This window comes from Equus przewalskii, chromosome 22 (assembly GCF_037783145.1).
Source record: "Equus przewalskii isolate Varuska chromosome 22, EquPr2, whole genome shotgun sequence".
Classification (NCBI taxonomy): Eukaryota; Metazoa; Chordata; class Mammalia; order Perissodactyla; family Equidae; genus Equus; species Equus przewalskii.
In genome coordinates this window covers 41650229-41673065 of record NC_091852.1, presented here as the reverse complement: position 1 = coordinate 41673065, position 22837 = coordinate 41650229, and the positions used below count along the sequence as shown (strand labels likewise).

Genomic DNA, 22837 nt, shown 5'->3' with positions numbered 1-22837 from the left:
AGGGGACCAAGGGTTCCTGTTTGCAGCAAGTGTGCACAAATCTTGGACCTGCTGGCTGGGAAGCACACAGGAATTCTCACGGTAAGGAAGGGGGCGTGAACTGGGATGAGGAAGGGTTCGACATTTGAGCTGGGAGTCGGAACTCTGAGGAGACTGAGAATTTTAAATGCAAAACCAGACTTCAAGGTTGCCGTGAAGGCACATTTGTCAAGGTAGAAGGATAAAACACATTTCACTTAACATTTTGTTCCCGGGATTTAAAACAATTAAATATTTAGATTTATGGTACGTGGGCCTCTGTTTAAACTCTTGCCCCAGGCCTGGCAAGTGCTAGATGTAGACCAGTTAGAAGAAATAAATCTTATAGAAAAATAATACAGAAGAGTGAAGGGGATTAGGTTAAAAAACAAACAAACAACACAAACAAACAAAAACAACGGGGTGAGGGTTGCAGTTTTAAACAGAATGCTCAGAAAAGGACTCAGTGAACGGGGATAGCTGAGCCTGAAAGAGGTAAGAGAGTCGACCATGCACTCATATGGAGACCCCCTGGGCAGAGAGAAAGGTTTCCCTGAGAGTTCCTGTATAACTAGGGAGTTGGAGGTTTGAGGAATAGCAATTAAACCAGTGTTTATGGAGAAGATTAAAACACAAGGTCAGGGATGTGGGAGACGGGTGCAGCATCGTGTCATTTTAAACACTCTGGCTTGTCTTTCCCTGAAATATGGATCCTTTGGTAGGTTTAAAACAGAGGAGTGATGGGAATCTGACTAACATCTTCTTAAAGAATTATTCAGGCCATCATAAAGGATCATTCAATGCTATGTGTTGAAAATAAGAGGTAAGGGATAACGATGGGAGATGGGTGACCAGTTAGGCTGTTACTGCAGTCAAAAAATGATGGCAACTGGAATCGGGACACTAACAGTGGAGTTGAAGAGAAGTGCTTGGATTCTGGATTCTGGATATACTTTGAACTTTTGAATAAAGAAAACAGAAGCTCCTTTCCAGGATAAAGCCCTGAAAAAAATTTATCAATACACATCACTTATAATTCTTCCTGACTTGCTGAAAAAAAAGTGGTATAGTTGTACAATACAACAGATTAAATTGGCTATTATCATAGGATTTATCGTAAGTATGAACTCCTGAGTATTTTAGTAGAGAACTTTCACTGTATGCATTTTATAATTTTGCGAAATGTGTACAATGTTTTGTCTAATATGTATATTAGCCTGCCAGTACACTGGCATAGCTAGTTATCAAAGTGATCTACACCAAAAATAAATTTAATTTATTTGGGGTCATATTATTTATTCATTTATATAATATAACATAGTACAATAAAAAGAAAGTTACTAGGGTGCAGCAGATTCAAATTATGATCAGAATTTTATAATATTAATAAAGCTCTAATTCTTCAGACAGAGAAATTACAAGCTGGCCATGTAACAGTTTTGTAAGGAAACTGTTTTTAGTTATTTTCAGCATAAATACTTTGATAGGCAGAATAATGGCCCCCAAAGACGTTTAAGTCCTAGGCCCTTGACCCTGTGAATATGTCAGGTCACATGGTAAAAGAGAATTAAGCTTACAGATTGAATTAAGGTCACCTTAATGGAATCAGCCGAACTTGAGGTAGGATCATATTCTGGATTATCCAAGTGGGTCCAATGTAATCACCAGGGTCCTCATATGAGGGAGGTAGGTGAGTCAGTTCCAGAGAAGATGTGATGACAATGTAAGATTGGAGTGATGTGATGTGAGGTCTCAACTTGCCATACGGGGCTTTGAAGATGGAAAAGGGCCATGATCTGAGGAATGTGAGGGCCCCTAGAAGGAGGAAAACGGAAAAAAACAAAGAAGAAACAAAAAAAAAGTAAATTATCCCCATGGAGCCTCCAGAAATGAATGCAGACCTGCCAACACCTTGATTTGAGCCCAGCGAGAACTATTTTGGATTTCTGACCTCCAGAACTGTAGGATGATGAATTTGGGTTGTTTTAAGTCCCTAGATTTGTGGTAATTTGTTATAACAGCCATAGAAAACAGGTAAAAATAATGAATCTAATGTGTATCAGATTGATCTATGGTTACAATTGTAACTATTTTAGCTGAAACTTTTGAAAGATTTTTATTCTTGATAAATGGGTTGGGTAAAAGAAATCCAACATACCTTCTAGCAAAGGGATTACAAAATCTCCTGTAGACTTGGCCTCAGCTCTGACTAGCAAAATGCCTCCTTCCTGCTCACTGCCTCACCCCACACAAGAGAAGCTCATCTGAACCTTTGTAATCACAACTCTGCCCTCATATACATTTTGGGTTTAAATTTCACACAATTTGTGTGGTCACTGAAACCACAATGTAAGAAATTAATATAAAATGGTCTTGGGTTGGAAGCACACCCTGCAGAAACAAATGCAAGTCTTTCCCTAGGAAAGTATCCTTACTTGAGGCTCCTCAGAAGATCCGAAGATTATAAGAAAACAAATATAAGCACAAAACTAAGAAATAGCTGTGGAAAGGCACCATTGTGAAAAGCCGGCAAAAACAATAAACATAGAATTAAATCCCAACAACTTTAGATATGGAATTATCAACTACAAAATATAAGTATATATAAATAGATATATATAGATACATAGTATACATAAAATAAGTGTCTATAAAATTTAGGAAAATGAAAATTCAATCAAGGATTAAAAGATCATAAAAAATGCTACAGGAGATCTTTAAAGAACAACACAGAAGTTCAAAAAGGAAATTACAGGGCCATCCCAGTGGAGTAGTGGTTAAGTTTGGCATGCTCTGCTTTGGCAGCCCATACTCACAGGTTCAGATCCCAGGCACAGACCTGCACCACTCATCAAGCCATGCTGTGGTGGTGTCCCACATACAAAGTAGAAGAGGATGGGCACAGATTTAGTTCAGGGCCATTCTTCCTCAAGGAAAAAGAGGAAGATTGGCACTAGGTGTTAGCTCAAGGCCAATCTTCCTCACAAAAAAAAGGAAATCATAATTATAGAATACAAAAATTAACAGACAAATAACATAGCATATTGAGCAAAGCTGAACAGAGAATGAAAACAACAAAGTCCAGAAAAAAATTTGAAGATCTCAAAGAGAAAAGTAGATTATTAATCAAGGAACCACAGTTATTTTGATATTAGATTGTTCAAGAACATTGATAGAAACCAGAAGATGATGGAAGTGCTTTTTTAAAGTTCTGAGAAATAATAACTATCAACTTTAAGCTTTGTATTAAGCTAAATGATCATTTGAGAATAAAGTAAAATTAAAGAGATTCACCAACAGATTTGCCATTTAAAACAAAGGAAAACTAAACAATTAGTGATAAATTGAATCAGTATACTGGATAACGGGATTTTGAGGAAAATGAAGGCTATGCAAAAAGCTTAAACTTGTATTTGTTATATTTTATCAAACTAGTCGTTGGATCAATGATTATCACGATTCTCTATAGCTTCTTACATTTGAGAGACTTCATCAAAATTTTAAGAAATTCTCCTAGGAAAAAATGGATTATAAAAATGCAGGGTTATAAGTGACAATTTAAGAATACTCTATAAGAATTCGATGGAAGAAAATAAAGATAAAATGTGTCAAGTTGAATTGAGTGGTGATAAGTAGCATCTGGAGTATGGAAAGTAAATAAGTGAAAAACAAGCAAAGGCACAACAGAATAATTAACTGAGTTTTAACTGAGTTGAATACCATAGTCTCCTTAACAAATTCATGCTCAGAGTTAATCTTCCTTTTCTCCAGAACAAACGAATGCAGAGGATATAGCAGATGGATTTCATACGGTAATTTAAAAACATCAGAGGCAAAGTTCTTGTTAGGATCCAGAAGGAAAAGTCTATTGCCCAAATAATGAAAGAATCAGAAAACCTCAATTTTCTTGTATTATTATTTTAATAATGAACACTTGCAATACAGTAGTACCATAAATAAATATCAGTGCTGAAAAATTAGAAATACAATTGTTTTGGAAGACATTGAAATAGTCATCTCTCTAATGCTGAAAAAACTAGTAGACAAAATGTAAGGACCACACTGGGGCCTTAAAGTGAAGTTGAAATAATTAATATGCTAGTACCAATAGATATATTAACATCAAAATTAACACCTAATAAACATATACTGGTTTTGTAAAGCATTCAAGGTTTTGTAAAACATTTACAAAACTCATAACCCATCCGTCTACTTATTTATCATCGTTTTATAAATATACGTAAACAAATGTATATTTATATGTTATAATATATGCTATATAAAAATACATATTTATTTATTTAATATCACAGTATTATGCACAAAATAAAGGAAATAGAGGACAAAAATGATGTAAAAGCAAGAATTGAAAAAAGGTTAAATTAGGGTGGAAGCTTCTAGCTAACCTGAGAGTATCTTTTATTCCCTGGTGACCTTTACCTTTTTTTTTCTGGATCATGCAAGACCCAGTGGGCCAGACACAAAATCAGGGCCCACCCTAATAAAGCTAAGAGTAACTCCATCAAGTATGAAGTAGGAAGAAACAATCCTATAGAAAAGAGCATTATGGAAACTTGTAGACTTTGGCATTGGGTAGAAGAGAAAAAAAAAATCTAACAAGAGAAAATTTTAACTAGAAGTAGGCCTTCATGCAGGATTGTGTTCCATAATCAAACTTAGGTTGAAAATAGCCCTTCAGTGCCTTCTGGAAGTAAACACAAATCCTCTCTGGAACAAACACACCTTAAACTAAGGTCTCAAAAAATTTCTACAGAAAAAAATGAACTCATAATCAAACACCACAAAACAGGGGCCAGCCCCATGGCCGAGTGGTTAAGTTCGGGTGCTCCACTTCCACAGCCGCGGGTTTCACCACTTCAGATCCTGGGCACGAATGGGATTTGGCACCGTTCATCAGGACATCTTGAAATGGCATGCCTCATAGCACAACCAGAAGGACCTACAATTAGGATATACACGTATGTCCTGGGGGGTTTGGGGAGAAGAAGAAGAAGAAAACAAAGAAGATTAGCAACCGACATTAGCTCAGGTGCCAAATCTTTAAAAAAAAAAATCAAAACAGCTGAGGACACAAAGTACCACATGGATGAGCCAATAGAAATAACAATCTTCCAAAGACTTCAAGGAAAGAGGTCAGAATCATCAAACAAAAAGGGCCGTCTAATCTCTGTTGGAGTTTGCTTTCCTTATGGGAATGCCAGAAGATTAAGGAGGGCAACTTCATAAAGTTAAATATTATCTAGATTGAAGTTTTTTGATTCTATAGATACACTAAATTGAATGTGTAATCTGTCTTCAATGTATTTAATGTAGTAGATTAAAAGGTCTGGAGAAGACAGGAGAATGTGGGAATTATCTTCTATATGTAATTCTCATTCTTTTGAAAATTCAGTAGGTCTATCCCCTTGAAGATCTAATGTTAGAGGCCTAGGATTTTGTATCTCCAATTCAGGATGTAGGCTTTGAGCTGATGCTGTCTTGTTAGGAAGGGAATCCCACGGAATCCAGATCTGTTTTACCAATATATCACCTGAACATATTACTTTTCATTACACAATAAAGAATGAAATTAGTGTATCCTAGGTCCCATTTCCTAGCTAGATAATTGCTGGATAACTTTACAGTATGACAAACAAACAAAAAAGGATATAATTTTGATGATTGCTGGATAATTTTACAATGACAAACAAAAAAAGATATCATTTTGATAATCAGCATTGCACCTTTCCAGTTAACATTCTCGTTATCCCTTCGAAGGGCTGCTCCCCTTTCACACGCATGAAAACTGGGGATAGGCAGGGCTAGTAGACACTGCTGGTGCTCTGCACAGACCCCTCTCCTGGGACAGTGCACCTAACCCCCAGCTTCTGAGAGTGTTGTCTGCTAATGGCTCAGTTTCCCCTGTCTGAGAACAGGCTAGGACGTAGGGGAGCCTCTTCACCAGGAAATGCCTAAGATGTTACGGCTTTTCACAAGGGGCAGTAACAGCCAATGGCTGATTGAGTTGCAAGTACAACAGGTTGGTCCCTTGCTTTAAGTTGTGACAATTTTGCGGTGGTATTTACTTTGCAGAGATCCCTATGGACTTTAGCTGAACCCATATCTTTGCCTGGCTTCTTTCCTTATCCCGCTTCCCTTACCGCCTTACAGGTTTCACCTGAGAGCCCTCCCTCAATAAATCACTTGCAAAAGATCATCTCAGTCTCTGTATCTAGGAAACCCAAGCTAAGAAAAAAGGTTATGTGGAATTGTTGTAGATGATTTGTTACAGTAAAGTGTACAGTGTCAAGCATTTGGGAGCTCTCATGTAACACGCACAATATAGGCTCCCTATGAGACACTCCTTTATGATAACGATATATAATAAGTGCCATGAGTGTATGTATGTGTGTTTGAAAAATCTGTATGTAAATGTGTTTACCTGTATGTATTAATAAACCAAATATATACGTCTTTGTGTGAAACTTCTAATGGAGTTATAGAACATATTTGGACATTTCCAGGAAATATTGCTTACTTTCTGCCAAAATAAAATAGGCTCCTTTGAAAGCTTTAGAGGGCAAAACTCAGGAAGAGGTGTGTGTGTGTTTGTGTGTGTGTGTTTGTGTGTGTGTGTCTGCTGTCTTCAGCAAAAGGCTGGTTGTTATGAGAAAGGAGTATCGTGGGCTGTTTCTATTCTATTCAGTATGTTGTTATTTTTACAGCCCATCACGTGAAGACCTTACCCATTAGAAGACGCCCATTAGGATGAAAACACAAAACACAGACTAATTTCATAAGTTTGAGGTTAAAGCACAATAAACATTTTTATAAAGAGAGATTTTTAAGTAGAAATTTCTTCAGTTATGATGAGCCCCAGCATGAACGAATTAAAGATTATTTCTTTTTAAACCAACCTCTTTTTCCCCTGGTTCTTCCTTCTGGAGATGCTTGGACACTGCTCACTCTGCTTTCATAATTCTGCACATGGTTTCACTAGTTCTTTTTAACCATTGCATTTGATTTTATTGCCCAAGAAAGAATTTTCTAGATTAAGGTCCCCCTGTGCTTCTGTCAAAAAATCCGGTTGATTTCAGGCCTCATCTTTAGCACTACCTTGGGCTCTGGGAAGGCAGCCAGTACAGTAGAGAAAGAAAAATGTCTTGGGCCAAATAGTTGCATTTACTAAGGTAAGAGGACTTATATTGTAGCTAGTTAGCCTTTTATGCATACATCCATGAACCCATCCATTCAATAAGCATTCCTTGAATATTTTATGTGTGCAGAGAACTACATGAGAGTCTCTGAGTATTAAAGATGGACAAGGCACATTTTATGTTCTAAAGGAGTTGGAAGTGTAGAATTGGAAGTCAAACATTTAATAATATATCACAAAGCATCATCCACTAAGATTCAGAGAGGCAACATAAAGACGCCCACGCACCTCAGAAGGAATAACAAGGAAACAAAATAGAGCTTCCTTCAAAAGAAAGGGGTTCTTAATTTTTCTCGGCTCTGGTTAATCAGAAATGAGGAGAACTCTTGCTTAAAAAAGATAGAAATCCAACATAGACTATCACGAATTCATAAAATCACACAGACACACACAAGCAAAGTAGTGGATTAGTATATATGAACATATTGAATGGTAGATTTTGAGAGCAAGGAAACCCAACTTCATTCAGTTGGAAAGAAATGGAAAGGAGTACCTGAGCTATTTTTATGGACCATCAAATTTCTATGTCTTGTAATACTTTGAAGCAGCCATGTCAGATGTAGATCAAATGCTGTCGGGATTCTGTTCAATTTTATTTCAAAGCTTTCAAAATGGATTTTTGACTAGACCTGAAAACTTTTAAAAAGTTCATTGAATCTACTCTTCTGTCCTGGGACTAAGGGTCTAGGATTCAAGGACAAAGACTCTAACTTGGCAAAAACCTAGTTTTTCCAATCCATTAAACACCCAACTATGTTCTCTGGATATCTGGTTGAATAGTTTTTTGTTAGATGGTTTTAGAATTTTTTTTTCCAATTGTAGGAACAACATGCAGACTATATTTAGGATAGTTGGAAATAAGAAGTTAACCTCAAATTACATTATTTATTTTATTTGCATAAGTAAAATACATCAGAGACTTTTCCCAGTGACTATTACTTGGGTTTTCTACATTTTGTAACTTTTTGCCTACTTGATCTATTAGTTATTAAAATATGCATATAATGTCTCTAAATAGGGTAGTAGATTAGTCTCTTTCTGTACAGTTCTATCAAATTTTGCTTAATTTTGTGGCTATATTGTTAGATGCATACAAGTTTAAAACTTGTATCTTCCTGGTGAATCGAAAATGCTTGTAATTATATGATGACCTTCTTTACCTTGAAAAAGCTTTGTCTTTAAATATATTTTACATAAAAATTCACATGGCAATAATAATTCTCTTTTGTTTAATATAGCCCCAGTATACTATTTTTTCCTTTTTTACATTCAGCCTCTCTGTAGCTTTATGTTTAATGGTGTCTTTTGTATACAGATTCTTTTTACTGTTTTTTATTCAACCCTTTGTCTTCTCCTTCTGTGAGGATTCTGTTTACTTCTGTCAGGCACCTGGGGGCATTATTCAGGACCACTTTAAATTTTCAGCTTGAGGTGTTTTGGGCCACACAGGTAATATGAATTTTTCTGCCAGTCACCCTGAGGGCTGGGTGAAGGTACCAAACTCTCAGAGACAATTTAATCTGTTCAATCAACACCAAGATTTGAGACTGGGAAATTTGCCTGCCTGCCCCTGAAAAGTTGGGTAAAATTTGTTTACTCTCACTCTGAGATTTCTGAGGTCTCAGATTTATACAAAGGGTAATATTAAATATTAGGTGATTGATACTACATAATTATCAAGATCCAGAGCCCATATTATGCTGATGGAATTAAAATATCTCTTTCTAAAAATTTATTGAGGACTTAATAGGTTTCCAGATAATGCAAGAGAATAGGACCAAACGGGCTTTTAGTCCAGCTACTTCTTGCCTCAGTCATTAAACTACACACATATTCTGCCCATTTTTCCTCTTGTTTTGGGCTCTTCTGACTGAGTTCAAGATGGTTTACTGCTTTTCCTATCTCTATAGTATGTCTCTCCAAAACCTCTTTCCCTAATATCAAGTCTCAAGTTTCAAATCGTATTCAAATCAGTTATCTTTGAAAATACAAACTCACTTTAAAGTCAACATTTCTCAAATTTGACTTCATGGTTTTACCCTCTAAGGCTATCTAACGTATCGTCACGTGGTGCTCTGCAAATACAGAGTCTCTACTGGAGTATATTAAGTACACATTTTTACAAGTTATAATATGCAGTAGACATTCACAAAGGGGAGAGGGAAGAAAACTACCGATACTGAGTCTCAACAATGTTCTCAATTCTATTTTCTCATAATTTTCCACTGCTCTTTTAATATTGGAGTTTAAAAGAATATTAAAGTTCATGTTATATAGCCCATCATCAACTGTCAAAAATATTCCAATTATATGGCTATTCGTGTAACCTATTCCTGGCACTTCCTCTAATATGCAACTATTTAATCAGGAGACAATTGCTTACATTGCTAGCTAGCTCTAACTGTAAGCTTTTTTAATGAAACAGAATATAGGCTATGTCTTTTTCCCCCCTCCATCTTGATTCTAAATTGATTCCCTGAAATTTCAGTAAAATTAGTTACGTTTGACTTGAATTCTTCACAGTTCCGACTAAGGTTAGAATACGATTTTCATCAGAACATCCACCTACTCAACAATCCAGGTGGGATCTTAAATGTTTACTGGGTCAAATATCAGCTTTCATCCATTCAGGACTATATGTCAATTAGTCCCAATTTATAGATTGAATGTTCAGCCATCAGTGGTTCTCAATCCAGCTGCATATTTTGATTACTCAGGAGTCATTTAAAAATAGCCATCCTTGGACCCCACCACAAGCGAATTAAATTAGGATCTCTGTGCACAGGGATTGGGACATTTTTGACAATTCCTCAGGTGATTCTAACATGTCACTGTGTTTGAAACCCACAGTTTTCATAAAACTTTCAAGTTCCATCAGTAGTTCTCAAGTTTTTGCAGCTTTATAAGGCTTCTTCTCATAATTCTGGCCAACAGAAGTTTTTCCCTAGAGATAAAACTTAATATAGAATAATTTTATCAGAAAAGATCTTCCTTATTTAAAAATAGTGAAGCACTTCAACAGCATACTGTGTTTTTACCACACTGAATGTTCTTTCTGCTCCCATTTTCCTCTCTGCTTTCATCCAGCAGCTCAGAGATTTTCTGATCTCTAGTCCCACTATAATAAGAAATTATCTGCTATCGCGATGTTTTTCATCTTAATTAGCATTATGTCAAATCAATGTGTTTGTACTCTGAAATCCTGCATTGTCTATTATGGAATGTCATATTCTCTTTCTCTCTCTTTTAACGCATTTACTTCTCTGGTTCCTTCCAGAAGTTACATGAGTCATTGCAGATAAGTTGGATAATACTAGAAAGTAGAAAATTTTTAAAGAATCTTTGAGATTGTTTTCCCATGGAAATAGCTTTGGGGTTGTCATTTTTTTTGTATCACGCTTATTTTTTATACACTTTTCATATTTTGTGTTTTGTAACTTGTTTTGTCACTTAGTGAGGTTACACAAACATGTTGCTGTGCAAATTTGCTAAATATATATTTTATTTTTCCATGATGCCGTGGACTGACTATGTTCCTCAAAAATTCATATGTTGAAGTTCTTATCCCCACTGTGATGGTATTTGAAGATGGAGCTTTCCGGAGGTAATTAGGTTTAGATGAGGTCAAGAGGGTGGGATCTTTATATTGAGATTAGTGCCCTTATAAGGAGAGACCAGAGTACGCAAGTGTGCACAAATGTGTTTGTGTTTCTCTCTCTCCCTCCCTCCCCCTCTCTCCCCACTGCTACCCACCCATTTCATACTTTAGGTGAATGATTAGCTTATTAAGGGGCAGTCAAACCTTTCTAGGTGATATCATTTTACATTCTCACCGGAAGAACCAGAACCAAAGTTCCAGTTCCCTTACACACTTCCCAACACTTGGTATGGTCAGGCTTTTAATTTTGGTGATATAATAGATGTGTACTGGTATCTTGTGATTTAAAATTCCATTTGCCTAATGACGCAATGTTGAGTAGTTTTTCGTGTGTTAATTGCCAACCATATCTTTTTTGAAATTTCTTTTTATATATTTGTCATCTTATTACTGAGTTTTGACATCTCTTCATGTGTTCTTGGTAAAAGTCCTCTACTGGAAATATTTGCCAACGTATTCTTCCAGTCTTGGTCTTGTCTTTTTAATAGCTTTTCCAAAGAAAAAGTTATTAATTTTAATGAAGTTTAATTTGTTCATTTATTCTTTTACTGGTTATTCTTTTGGTGTTGTATGTAAGAAATGTTTGCTGAATTTAAAGACGTACTTTTTCCTATGTTTCCTTCTGTAATGTTTAGTTTGAGGATTTTTATTGATGCATATGATCCATTTCCAGTTTATTTTTGGAAGTTCTTTTTTTTTTAAGATAGATACCCAATTGCTGCAGCAAGATTGATTTAAAAGATTATTCCTTTTCCACTGAATTGCTTTTGTACCTTCATTGAAGTCCAATCATTTATTTATATGTTTATTTCTGGACTTTCTCTTCTGTTGCATTTATCTATTTTATTTATGCCAATACTTTCATGTGTTGATGAATGTGTTTTTATAATAGGTCTTGAAATCAAGGTCACACACTCCTCCAACTTTCTTCCTCTTTTTCAAAGTTGCTTTGGCTATTCTTGGTCCTTTTCCTTTCCATACGAATTTTAGAATCCACTAGTCAATTTCTACATTGCAGAAAAGCCTGCTAGAATTTTGATTGGGACTGTATTTAATCCTCAATTTAGAAAGAAATACTGAGTGTCCTTCTCTCCTCCTCTCCCCTCTTCCCCGTGTAAGGATACAAGCCCGGAACAGAGTCCTAACCAGGCTCAAGATTAGCTAACAACCAGCTCATGGGACTTCCCAGCCTCCAAAATGGTGAGAAATAAATTTCTATTGTTTAAGACACCCAGTCTGTGGTGTATTGGTACAGAAGCCAGAGTACACTAAGATACATGGCATTCCATTTTATATTTTATCCATTCACCTAGAGTTATTTTAAAATTGTTTGGTATGATAAATAATCTCACAATAAACATTTTTATGTATAGCAATTTAACTATATTTCTGAATATTTCATAATGTTTAATAAAGCCTTGATGAATTAAAATAAAAAGGAAGAAGGTTTTCTTAATTTATCACTTTTCTTATGTTTGCTTTATATAGACACCATGTTTAACAAAAATTAGTGTACATGAAATGCCTTTTGCAAATGTGCTTGTGGGCATTATGGGACAGAATAATTGGAACTGGAGATTTAGATTGTCACATAAAATTAGGAATGTTTATTTTATTTCAGTAACATTCTTCATCATTATGTTTTCACATACAAATGAGCATGGTAAAATAAACAAATAAAATATATTTATTTTTATCACTATGTTTTAACATAAAAAGAAGACCTTCTCCCTTACTGACCAAAATACTATTTTCTCAGAGACGCTCTAACTCAAGCCGATATCTGAGTCAAAAATGCAGTACAGGATATTTAAAACTATGTATTTCCTAAGTCCTTATAAAATTAATTTATCAGGCAATTTGAAATCCCAAGGAAACAAGCGTAAGCTGAAACTCAGAGTTCCTCAAATCATAAATGGAAAATTGCAAAATGATAATGTAATTTATTTTCATTTCTGGATTTAAACAACTCTGACATCAATAATGCTTGATACTGCTCTCCTCCTACATTTTTTCCAGTGAAGAGTTAGCCTGGTTCAAACAGCATAGCATGATGAGCAGTGGTAGGATAGCTACCTTTTTTATTCACTTAGAAAGTGTAAGAGAATGTAACTACTTTGAAACTTATGATGATAATTCTAATATCTGAGTGGTAGATTCCAATACCCATGGTGATTTTTTTTCCCTATAACTTTAGGCTTTTAAGTTTTTATCTATCAAGCCCACTTTTATCCTAATATATATCTCATTTTAACATTTATCTCAAATATTTATTGACCCCAAGCATCAATGGAACTGTCCCTAATTCCTCACCAATTATTGAGATAAAGAAATGAGCTAATTTCTGTGAATCTGCTTTCAATTGTTACTTTGGGACACTAATATATTCAGCATAACTTTAAAAAAGTCTTTATTGTTATATTAAACAATCCCAAACAAGCATTTAAAAATATTTATAATAAACCTTATTTACTAGACTATTTATTAGATACCTCAGTTTTAAAATTCTAGCCTGTCCATAAATATGATAATTTTAACATTTGCCATCTATTTCCGTCCCAGAAGTAATATTCTCAGCAGGCTCACCACTTCTGACATTTTCTTTCGTTTTACAGAGATAAGTGGCATCCTGGAAGTGCCTTCCCTTCTCCCCATCGCATTAGCATTCATAATATTAATTGCCAAAAATTACCAGCTGCAAGAAGTTTTATCTAACAAAGCTGCTCTATGGCTTTCTCAAGACAATTTAGTACCATTTATGTCCCAAGCAAACACTTAGGTATGTAAATAGGAAGAAGCCCACAGTATAATTAATATTTAAAAGGTAAAATGTCAGACTCAGCTAAGCAATTTTTAACATCCTTCACCCCTCCACCCCCTTTGCTTTAACGGCATGTTCTTCCTAGAGATGAGCTCTGGGATTTTACTGAGAAAGCTACAATTGATCACAGCTAAGTGTTTTGCTATAAAGTGCCAACAATTACCCAGGCATGCAGTGCTGAATTCAGGTTTGGGAATGAATATATTTAACTCGGAAACTTCTGTTGCTCATTTGAATATCTCCATTATAATAATTTATTTAACCCAAGCCAGCAAATTCTTTGAGTTAAGTTAGTACAACAAAGATGTAAATCAGGGTCAAGCAAGTCAGAAGCAGTTGGAAGGAATAAAATTCTTCACAATTTGATACCTGTTGATTAATCATCTGCCAATAAAGAGCTGAATATTGCATTCATCTGAAAAGTACAGTGAGTTCAAATTACCTCTTTTAACCAAGAGGCCATCTTTATTCAGACGTGTTGGTGAATCAGGAAAGTCACATCCACTTCTGTCACTGTTAGAGAACTCACTGAAGTTAAAGGGTCTCTTCAAGTTAAAAAGATAATATACAAGAAAATAAAATATATGCAATTATCTGAAATATTTACTTATTATAGAAAAGGAGGTCATTGTGACTTATTTGAAATTCTAATTTCTAAATCAAATTTCCAAATTCTTCTTTCTTGGAAGTTTCTAGCTCTGTAAAGGAGCTAGGAAATTAAATAAAAGAAGATGACATAATGGAAATGGAAATCCCAACTTAAAAGCAGCGAAAAATACAGAAGGAATAATTAGGTAAAACCAACTCATTCTAAAAGGAATAAAAACAGTTTGGATTTTAGCAAATGTTAACACTTAGTCTGAGTAGACCAAGCTGCAACCAATAATAAAACATTTGCTGAATATCCTGGGACTAACAGAGGAGATAACAATGAAGCATCAGGAAAGAAGCACAGGATATTTCCAAGCCATTCAGATAAACAATTGGAATAATTTACAAAGTTAAGGTGTGGAGAAAAGATGTCTTGGCCATTTCCAAAATATATTCCTTTTGATCTCTACTTACACATAAGCATATATTATTTTTTACTATACTAATGTAGTTTTTTGTTGTTGCTCTAATATATTTCTGCTACTTCAAAGTTAGTATCCCAATTGTCTTTAGCATCAATCTCTTACCATAGCAGGAAACTTATTCCTATGTAGGAGAAAGTCTTTTTCTTAAATGTTAAGATACAGTCATAGGTTTATGTGTCACTGTCAGAAAATTACCTGTAACATATAAAGAACTGTAGCTCCAGGAAAGTGGGCTCTAACTTAGTTCCTTCCCATCACCACATATTAAATAGAAAATAATTTCTGTGGAAAGTTTTCTAAGATAATTTATACACACTTCTTTATTAAACAGATAGTGTTAAACCTAATACCACTTTAAATTTTTAAGGTTTATCATTTGCAAAATATATTACCAGGCCATAGTACAGAACTACTGAATATGTTGCCTATCAATTTCTATTTGGATTCATTCCAAACTGCTTGCTTTAAAAGAAATTCTTATCTACTATCTTTTTCATATCTCTGAAAGAGTCTCGGTAATCTTCCCCTGTAACAAGCATCGAATCTGCCTTAAGTAGTCTGTACCTCAATTCAAATTTCTTGTCTATAATTTAGGAATTGAAAGTGAAAATTGTTAGAATTATTTGTAAAAGAAGGAGTAAATTATCTTTGAGTGAGGGCCTGAGGAGTTTATATATTTAAATGTGTTCATATATGTGTATATATGAGTACATTTTCCAATCCTTATGGTGGTTTCTCAAGCATCTCTAGAATTAGTTAAAGCAATGGCCTGAAGTTCTGGTTAGTTGAGTTTGCTTCATTAAATAAGGTATGATTGAAATTTTTTTTTTAGATATAGCCTTTTAACAATTCTGCGATTGCCAATAATAAATAAATTGTGGCTATTTCATTACAATTATCTCTTTAGTAATGGTTATGTCATCTACTTGCTCAACAATAGCGTAAAATGAGGCATAAAGAGCCATTAGTAGGAATTTAAGTGTAGCTAATCCAGAGAAATCAAGATTATACTAAAAAGTTAAGTGATCAAGAATAAGAAAATAAATGACCCAATTAAGAATTGGGTAAAAGATTTGAACACTTAACTAAAGAAGGTATAAGGATGACAAACACATGAAAAGGTCATCAATGTGATTAGGCATTAGGAAAAGGCTATTTAAAACCACAAAGTATATTAAAGATCTTTCTCGACTTGTGGTGGAGTGACGTCCAGATAAATCCATTGTAAATTGAAAATATCGTAAGTTGAAAATGCATTTACACCTAACCTTCCAAACATCATAGCTTAGCCCAACCTACTTTAAACACACTCAGACCTCTTACGTTAGCCTACAGTGGGACAAAATCATCTAACACGAAGCCTATTTTATAATAAAGTATTGAATATCTCATGTAATGTATTGAATATTGTACTGAGAGTGAAAAACGGAATGGTTCAAGGGGTACAGAATGGTTGTAAGTGTATGAATTGTTGACCCTCGTGATTGCATGGTTGACTGGGAATTGCAGCTCCCGACCATGCCCAGAATCATGAGAGCATCCCACCACATATCACTAGGCTGGGAAAAGGTCAAAATTCAAAATTTGAAGTTTTTTTTAAAAGTAAAAATGAAGAAATGAGAACATGTAGAGTTTGTGTCTATATACTCAAAAACTAGTTGTATCAAACAATATCAGAATATTTTAGTTGCTATTTAAGCCTACTAAAGTAAGGTGTGTTCTATTTTTTTAAAGGAAAGATGCAAGACCATGAAACCAATTAAAGAAATAATAAAATATGTTCAAAGTCAAGCATGTAGTATTGAAATACCACACACTATATAATCTTAACCTGAAAGCAGGGAACAGAGTGTAGACACAGATGAAAAACAGATTTTACTCCATTTGCTAACTGCAATAGCATGATAGTGACTGTCCAGGCTAGGGCAACACGTTGAGAAGAATTCTGAGGCCAAATCGGACTCAATGTTAAAGACTACTATGACTGATTGCTGGCACCAAGGAGAAGTAGCAGGATGCATATCCGCCATTTCTAAGGAGTTACTGGAGTATGTGGCACAAATCAATCCATCAAAGCAGAACAAGCTAATGGAGTCAGGAGACTTGATTTAGCAGCAGAAATCTTCTTCCTCCCAATACAAATTTGGACACATAATTTCTCCCCATTGGACCTTAATTCCACCGTAGTGAAAATAGGAGGTCATTTGTAAAAATCTATTAAAATTCTACAGAAATAATGTTTCATAGAACATAGTTTGGAAATTGCACTAAAGTATAAGTGTTCAAATATAAGACAGAGATATTTACTTTCACCGACACTATCAGAACAGAAACCAACAAAGATAGAATGAAAATCAAGGCAACAGTTGTAAACAGATAAAAGGAAGGATCAACGTTTGTTGGAATATTAACTGTTTTAGAATGCCAAGTGTTTCCAAATACAGATAAAAACGAAAAACATCACTATTCAAAATGACAGTGGATACGTTTTTAGAATAAAAGTAAATGATTATAAATTTCATGCATGGGAATAAAAAGTGAGAATGGATGAGACCTTTTCAAAAAAATAAATGTTAAATGGGAAAATAGACTAATCAAGAAAACATAATAGAAATTACAGAAGAAACATCTCTATGTGTAAATAGTTATATGGATGTTTGTATCTGTGAATTCAAAGAATGTTATAAGGGAAGAATTCAATAAAAGTGTAAGTGAAATTATGGGTTAAGAGAATGCATAGTTTCTTGGGCAGGCACATTTTTCATACTTGAATGTATAGTAGGAAAATATCCTACAGGAAAATTGCTTTTCATTTTCACTTATTATTATTAAAAAATACTTATGCAAGTGCAAAAAAATGTAACAAGAATGTTTAGCAGAATGTTATTCATAGTAGAAAAACATCTGAATAACTTACAATACCAAGGACTTGTTGAAGTCACGATGGATAAAACATTCAGAGCAATGCCATACAATAATTAAAATCATTTTGTTATATATGTATATTTAAGTATAAATGTGGGTGTAAATGATATCTTGTTATACAAATAATTATTTAATTTTGATAATTATGTACTTTTACAGGATGAAATTTCCATTATTATATACATAACTTATCTACAAAAATAATGTTAATATTTTGAGTAATGGAAAGTTAGCAATGAAATCTGTGCATATTACTGTCCTCTAGGATTGTGCTCAATTTAGAAGAGGCTCCACAATTTTCTTGTCTAGGCCTTTGTGGAATCCATCTTACCATTCTAGTTCTATTAACATGGAATTTGTTGTTATGAAACAATAGATAGTAAAGTCTAGTATCCAGAGGGAAGGGCATCATGGAATATGTGCAAGAGTTATGGGTGGGCTCCACATTTATAGAAACATATACAAATGGGTGTAGTTTGTTGATTTTCAAGTATTTCCTTACATGATAAGAATTTGACTCTATAATCCAGAATACAATTAATTTGACTTCACCAATAGGCAAAATGAGGACTCTCATTAAGTTTATAACAAAGACAAAAGGTGCTGACTGCTCTCCTTGTGTAATTCCCTATTAGAAATTGTCAGAGCAAAAGAAAAAATTCTCTGCTGTGAGCAACTTTCCCCTCAGGTGTTATAATGTTAGCTCATAAAGATGAGCTCCAGATAGACAGCAGAGGCTCCCAACTGCTTGGATTCCCAGGGTGACTAACCCCAGGCCTTCCCAACTGCTACCTCCTGATTGGCCCTACCCACCGCCTAAGACTGTGGTACCCTGGCCTAGACTGCACTGTATATAGTATACCTACAACATACAATGTCTGTGTCCATTGTAATTAAAGATGCAATACAGGAATAAGAATAACAACAATGATTTTGAATACTTAACATTCATTGAATAATTAATATGTGCGTGGAATTATGCTAGTAGTTTATATTCATTAATTCATTAATCTGCACAACATCATTTTATCAGAGTTCAATGAACGCAAAGGTATTGAGTAATTTTCAAGATAACAGCAAATAAGAAGCATATTCCGGACTCAGATTAAGATCTGTCTGTTTCTAGAATTGTTTTAGCAATTTCCTCACATGTCTACATTGATGAAAAGAGAAGTAATAATTTATTAAATAATAATTATATATAAACATTTGTGTAGTGTTGGTTCCAAGATTAGATTACAATATTCTCTGGATATGATTTATTTCCTGTCTAGAAGACCATTATCAATCTTTGGCAGTGTTGGATTTTGAGTGACCATTACTGGTAGGAAACCCTCAGTGCTGGGGCATAAATGTTCAGGGTGGCACTATTTTATCAGTTAGGTCTTATTCGCATATCTCTATAATGATCTGTAAAAGAAGTTATGTTTGTATAGATTGTTATCAATGGTAATTCACCTAAGAGATCAAGGAAACAGAGACAAACTATCTTTACTGCTGATGGCTTTGAGGATGTCACCTTCTTCTCACCTATTGTTTACCTATTGTTATTAGTTCTTAACAAAGGGGACCTAGGCCTCAGTAGGTAATAGTATAGCTGGATAAGGAAATCTTTATTGTCAAATTTTGGATGCTTGTGAAATCCTGGGAAGTAGCATTCAGGAATAGATCTTACTCTCTGCCTACCTACCTAACATCTTTCTATAAGTGATGGATGCCTCCCAATCATGCCACTCCCCCCTCTTCCCTACCAATGCCTTTTGCACATGCCATTTCCTGTGCCCCACATTCTCTTCCCATTCAGCTAAAGTTATTCTTATACTGCAGCGTGCATGTGCCTTCCTAATGGAATAATTCCCTTCCTTATAGATTAGGTAAGATTGCCCTTTTTATTCACTGTTATAGCATCATGTACATCATGTAAAATGTACACTACAGCACTTTTCAGAATTTTAATGGTGTTTGCTCATCATTGCATCGACAAAGCCAATTGCAGGGACTGTTACATAATAGGCTTCTAATAAAAAATTTAATAAATCAGTGAATAAATAAATGGTGTCCAAGAAAATGGTTCAGTCATATTTCTGGCAAATGCAATTGCAAGAGATGAGCTTTCATAGCTTTATAAATGCTCTGAGGATCATGACAATTTTGGAGCAGATCAGAGGAGGCAGGAAGCAGGGCTAGCAACAGACCAAACATGCTAGAACTAGCACATCTCTTTTAGTACAACGTCATCTTGAGCATGAACATTTTTGTCTTCACAGAAAACACAAATAATCCTCTTTTCTACAAGGTACTGCAATTTGCTTGCTCTCTACTACTGAAACACGACTTTGCATTATGCACTACATTCAGATCATTTCTCTCTTAGATAGCACACTGGTCTCTTTGAATAGGTGGTCTGTTTTCAAGAAAAATGCCGGTCAAGGGTTTAATGTCATCCACGGTATGTTCAATCCCAGGATTTTATAGTCTAGGTACCCAACCTACCCGCCCTCTGGGGTTAGCCTGCTCAGTGGCATCCCACCACAAACTCCTATGGGCAGGCTTGCCCCTTTATCACTTCACATCATCTCCAAAATAAATACAATTTAACAATGGATTTTGACGTTAGCATCAAACCATTCACTTTCTTAGAATTTCAGTTGCTGCATATGTAATTTAGATCCTGGACTGGATCCAAATGAACTAGTAATCAAGATCCCCACCACCAAGTCCCTTGTGAGGCAGCTGCTCTGATCCCTTGTAAAACTAACCTGCATGAAAAAGTCTTCCTGGGAGAGATCCTCCACTCCCCTCCCAGAGGAACTCCTCAGGTGTTCTTCCTGTGTTCTCTTAGTGCTTCTAGAAAAGACAAAAGACAAAACAACAGGACATCTACGTGCAAAAACTGAATCTAGATAGAGACCTTATACCCTTCACAAAAATTAGCTCCAAATGGATCACAGAACTAAATGTACGATACAAAACTATAAACTCATAGAAGACAATATAGGAAAAAACTGAGGTGAGCTTGGGTTTTGCAATGACTTTTTAGATACAACACCAAAAGCATGGTCAATGAAAAAAATGATAAGCTGAACTTCATTAAAATTAAAAACTGCTGCTCTACAAAAAACAGTGTCAAGAGAATGAGATGATAAACCATGGACTGGGAGAAAATATTTTCAAAAGACACATCAAATAAAGAATGTTATCCAAAATATACAAAGAACTCTTAAAACTCAACAATAAGAAAATAAACACTCCAATTAAAAAATGGGCCAACAACCTTAACAGATATCCCACTAAAGAAGATATACTGATGGCAAGTAAGCATATGAAAGATGCTCCACCTCATATGTCATCGGGGAAATGCAAATTAAAACAACAATGAGGCATCACTACACACCTATTAGAATGTCCAAAATCCAGAACACTGAGAACACCAAATGCTGGTGAGGATGTGGAGCAACAGGAACTCTTATTGATTGCTGGTGGGAATTCAAACTTGTACAACCCCTCTGGAAGACAGTTTGATAGTTTCGTACAAAACTAAACATACTCTTACCATATGATCGAGCAGTTGTACTCCTTGTCATTTACCCAAAGCAGTTGGCAAAGTATGTCCACACAAAAACCTGCGCATGGATGCTTATAGCAGCTTTCTTCATAATTGCCAAAATTTGGAAGCCCTCAAGATGTTTTTCAGTAAGGAAAGTGACAAATAAACTATGGTACATCCAGACAATGGAATATTATTCAGCACTAAAAAGAAATAGGCTATATACACATAAAAACATGGAGAAACCTTGAAAGCATATTTCTAGGTGAAAGAAGCTGATCTGAAAAGGCTACACACTGTATGATACCAACTATATGACATTCTGGAAAAGGCAAAACTATGGAGACAATACAAAGATCAGTGGTTCCCAGGGGTTGGGGGAGGGGGAGGGATAAATAAGTGCTGTAGGGAGAATTTTTAGGCCATTGAAAATAATCTGTATGATATTATAAAGACAGATATATGTCATCACTCATTTGTTCTAACTCATAGAATGTACACCACCAAGGGTGAACCATAAAATAAATTATGGACTCTGAGTGATTATGATGTGTCCATGTAAGTTCATCAACTATAACAAATGTACCACCAGGGTGGGGGATGTTGATAATGCAAGAGGCTAGGCATGTGTCGGGGCAGGGGACATATGGGAAATCTCTGTACCTTGACCTCAATTTTGCTGTGAATCTAAACCTGCTCTAAAAAAATTGTCTTTAAAATAATAAAATAAATAATTGGCAGAGGGGACTGAAAAACTCAGGAAAAAAAAAGAAATGAACTAATAATAAACAAAAAGACATGGAGAAAACTTAAATGCACATTGCTAGGTGAAAGAAGCCAATCTGAAAAGGCTACATACTGTATGATTCCAACTCTATGATATTCTGGAAAAGGCAAAAGTAGGGAGACAGTTAAAATTTCAGTATTTGCCAAGGGTTCAGGGTAGGGAAAGGGAAGAATGGATTGATGGAGCATAGGAGATTTCGGGGTAGTTGAAATGTTCTGTGTAATACCGTGACACTGTAATGGTAGATACACGTTATATATATGTATCAGAACCCATAGAAGGTACAACATGAAGTGTGAACCCTAATGTAAATTATGGATTTTAGTCAATAATAATGTATCAATATTGGCTTATCTGTCATAGCAAATTCATATGTATATGTTAATAATAGGAGACTTTGTAGGTTGATGAGTGAGGATATATATGGGAACTCTGTACTTTCTTCTTAGTTTTTCTGTAAACCTAAAACAGTTTCAAAATAACATAGCCTATTAGAAAAAAGACAATGGGGAAAGAGAGTATAGAGGTATAGAGCAACAGAGAAACAGAAAACCTGATATGGCTGCAGTAGAGCAAGCCCAGGGAGAGTGGTGAAGATGGGCTTAGCAGTAGGGACTAGATCTAATTCAGTCGTGTACAAACTGAAGGAGTTTATAGTTCATCAAAGTACTGATAGAAGCCATTGCAATGTATCAAGCCATGATACAATCAACCTGTGATACAATAAGAAATATATATTTTGTCTTTGTCCCAAGTTCCTAACACAGAGCTCTAAATCCCTTGGATTTC

At 35.1% G+C, this 22837-nt stretch overlaps 1 long non-coding RNA gene across 1 annotated transcript in view; it reads right to left on the bottom strand.

Annotated features, from left to right (window-relative positions):
- Positions 1–3955: 3955 nt before the first annotated feature.
- LOC139078693 (uncharacterized) overlaps positions 3956–22837 on the bottom strand; it is a 51420-nt gene continuing 32538 nt past the window's right edge. Inside the window, exons 2-3 of the long non-coding RNA XR_011531718.1 lie at positions 20474–20561; positions 3956–5004 (exon numbers count right to left, since the gene is read on the bottom strand). This is a non-coding gene — a long non-coding RNA (uncharacterized lncRNA). The remainder of the gene's footprint in view (positions 5005–20473; positions 20562–22837) is intronic.